The 3,988-nt window shown below is 27.6% G+C and overlaps 1 non-coding gene across 1 annotated transcript; it reads right to left on the bottom strand.

The window, feature by feature from the left end:
• Positions 1–538: 538 nt before the first annotated feature.
• On the bottom strand, positions 539–610 carry TRNAQ-UUG (transfer RNA glutamine (anticodon UUG)). Its single transcript has one exon. It is a non-coding gene; the product is annotated as a tRNA-Gln (tRNA).
• Positions 611–3,988: the final 3,378 nt, after the last annotated feature.

Raw genomic sequence — 3,988 nt, 5'->3', positions numbered from 1 at the left:
GATGGGAGAAAAAATTGGAGAGAAATAGAGACATGTTAGGTCATAGATTAAAGGTAGAGAGAAAGAGGAAATGGGATGTAGATAAACAATATGGGTATTATGTTTTCTTTAAGTTAAAGAGTATTTTTGAAACTTTTGACAGTTCAAGTGTATTTTTGAAACAATACATTAATGGTTTCCATTCAAAACTAATGGTAAGACTATTTTTTAAAACTATTTTTGAAAGTTTAAGAGTATTTTTGACACAAAGTGTGACGTTCAAAGGTATTTATTTATTTATCTATTTTTTATAATTTACCCCCCCCCCCCAAAAAAAAAAAAAGACATACATTACATTGAAAATGTGATAAACTTGTCAATAATAATTTGAAAAATAAAAAATTACCACATATGATATGTAGTTAACATCAAGATATATTTGACATGTCACAGTTGTCAAGTTCGATAAAATTCTTGACAAGGAATTTATATCAAAAAGTATATAACTTGACACCTTTCTTAAGTTGTTCACAATGGGTCATAAATATTCTAGAATTAAAGGTCCTACCGGGAGTCGAACGCAGGTCGCTGGATTCAAAGTCCAGAGTGCTAACCACTACACCATAGAACCGATGTATAATTATACACAACGTTTTTTAAAACCAATTTATACTAAAGTTCACAAAATATGCAAAATCTGAAGCCTCTGCCAACTTATTTCACTCCACAGCTCATTCAGTTTCCTTAATCACACCAGGTGGCCCCATGAAATTTCCTGAGGTTTAAAATACTCACAGAAATGTTATATTCTTTCACGAAAATAGTATTGTTCTTTTAACCTTGGGACATAGAAATACATATTTTATTAAGCAAATTATGTTTCTATGTCATGTTTATTATTTAAGTATGTTTTCATTTCCCCTAAGTAACGGTCAATTTCTTGGAGTCTACTTGATCTGGCAGTATGTTACAAGGCTCAAAGATCCCAAAGAAACAGAAGAAGCTTACATGGTCCATCATGTATTTTCTAAGTATCAAAACTATCATGTTCATATTAAGGGGAATGGTAGAACCCTAGATGGAATCGTTGTAGTATAAATCTAAGTAAAGTTGTTTGGTACTGTATATAGGTTAAGAAGGTAGTCTGAGAAGGGGTGTGATAAGAAGGTAGTCTGAGAAGGGGTGTGATAAAGTATGAGTCTCATTGTGTGAATATTTCTTGAGATCGCAGGAGAGATGCCATATCATATATATATATATATATATATATATATATATATATATATATCCATTAAGTATTTTGAAATAGGGGTTTGATTACTCACACAAACTTAGGCTAAATTATTTATCCAAGTTTTAGTTTTGTTTTCCTCGAACATAACTTTTATGTTTGGATTGTTGGCATAATGTGAAATATTCAAGTTTGTTAAACTCTTTAATAAACTAATCACATTATGTTATAATGAAAGTTTGATTAAATTAATTCTCAGGTCAGTTCTCAGATAGGAGTGTTTCGTTACAGAACCTTCCTTAGACAGGGTTCCCTTATAGGCAACATTTTATTATTAAAATCTTAATTTACTCATTCTAAAAAATTTAAAACTAAATTAAAAGATCTAATTTAATCTAATCTCATTAGATAATCATGCAATTTACTTTTCTCATTATAATTTTAATAAAGATAAATCAAAATTTTAAACTATTTAAAATTGAAGCAATTTTATCTTTATCAAGTAAGAACCTAACCTCGTTAGAGAAGCGTGCAATCTTTCTAATCTCATTGAAAAATGGAAGAATAAATTAAAATCAATTTTATCTTAAACTAAGCAAGATCTTAGTCTTATCAGGAAGCATGCAATATTTCTAATCTCATTAGAAAATTATAAAGATAATTTAAAAGTTTAAACTATTTAAAATTTAATTAAAATTATCTTTATCTAAAGATGCAATCTTACTTAATTCTTTATTTTATTATTTAATATAACACTTGTATTTTAATTAAATAAAAATCTCTATATGAATCTCTACAACAATTTAAATATAACACTTATATTTAAAATTAAAGAGAATCTCTACATGCATAAAATTATGAATTATCTTAACAATTTAAATATAACACTTATATTTAAAGAGAATCTCTACGTGCACACAATTAAGAATTATCCTAACAATTTAAATGTAACATTTATTTAAATAAAATCTCTACATACATTGAACTAGGAATCATCTTAACAATTTAAATATAACATTTATATTCAAATAAAAGAAATTCTCTACATGCATTTAACTAGGAATTATCCTAACAATTGAAATATAACATTTATATTTAAATAAAAGAGAATTTCTACATGCATTTAATTTGGAATTATCCTAATTACGCTATTCAGAGAACTTTTTTCCACAAATGCGACACCATTCACAAAACGTCTTCGATGTGTTCGTTTTCATCTCCGTTTTTCTAGGTTTTCTTCACAAAAACTTTTTGCCACGAATGAGACGAACTTATAGACTCAATTTACATTATTCTCATCAATTAAAACGGTAAATCTAAAAGCCAAAAGCCTAAACAACCAATTTGAAACCACAATTAAAATCATATACATCTCATGCATCAATTTCAAAAGCAACCTACTATTCTTGATTTTTAATTCGAATAAAAAATCAAAGATTAACTCTAATACCAATTGAAGGAAATTGAATCCGGAAGCGTGTGATTGTATTCTTTGTTTATTTGAACGAATTAATACAAATAATCAAGAAAAGGTTAAGCAATATACTTTTGCTGATGCACAGTTGGAACTTGCATACTCTGACAAGGATTCGACATGTGGGAACTGTTTATTAAAAAAATATAGGGAATATGGAAGAAGAATTTTCTTAAAACTTTTCTAAGAAAATTGAGGGAATTTCTAGAGGGAGAGTTTCAAAGTAAACATAGAGATTATTCTTGTAGATGGTAGAATGTATAGAAGTAAGTGCCATGAGGACTCACTAGAGCTCTATTTGTAGAACTCCACCAGGTTACTCCTAATAGGTGTTACTCCTAATCCTATTAGGATAACCCATCTGCAGATATTTTTAAATTAATATCTATTATTATCCAATATTAAAAGATATTTACCCAATAAATATCTCATATTAAATGGTTTTAAATATTTATCATATTAAAATATCTATTCTTTGTAGTATTTTAATTATCTACTAATATCCAATATTAAAAGATAACTATTCATTTAAAATCTCATATTAAATGGATTTAAATATTTATTCTCTACATTATCTCTTTAATTTGAATCTCATAATTAATTACTTGAATCATATTCAAATAAATTAATTCTCCCAATAAATATTCAATTCGAATCTTATTCAAATTAAATAATTTATTTATTTATATGGATCTCATCCAAATAAACAATTAATTATTTGAATCATATTCAAATAAATTAATCCTCCATATTATAAAGTTATAATTTGAATCACATTCAAATATGTTGGGTTTTATGTTCAAAAACTTGTGTTTATAAACAATAAACGAATTCTATTTTTCGATAAAGTTGTTATTGAGGTTTATTCAATAAAGATGTATTGAATACGTGAATTGCACTTAAAAAACCCTAAATCCAATAAAATAAGAGCCCCTGACTATAACATGAATACTTGAATTATATGTGGAGACATAGTGGATCAAGTTCGAGTAGTAGTTAAAATGGTCTATAGTATAAGGATTAGGCTGGGTACCTTATTCTGGGACACTATGGATAGAACCCACTTTGTATTTGATACAAACAATGTGATCCTAAATCTTTCATGTGGAGACATGCGAGTGTAGACGTCCTATACAATGAGTTTTCATAAGACTGGACTGCGAAACAGTCACTTTTACTTTATAATGTCGTTTACTGTTAAGACTAACATTTCAATACGATGACCTAGGTAACTCGTTCTTAATCCTAACCTAACTATGAATTTCTGTTTCTTCAGGGGTTATTCTTTAATCTACATGGGTGAG

The sequence above is a fragment of the Benincasa hispida genome, chromosome 5 (genome assembly GCF_027475165.1).
Source record: "Benincasa hispida cultivar pf3 chromosome 5, pf3_genome.v1.1, whole genome shotgun sequence".
Lineage (NCBI taxonomy): Eukaryota > Viridiplantae > Streptophyta > Magnoliopsida > Cucurbitales > Cucurbitaceae > Benincasa > Benincasa hispida.
Note: the sequence above shows the minus strand (reverse complement) of the source record. Positions and strands in the feature narration are given on the sequence as shown.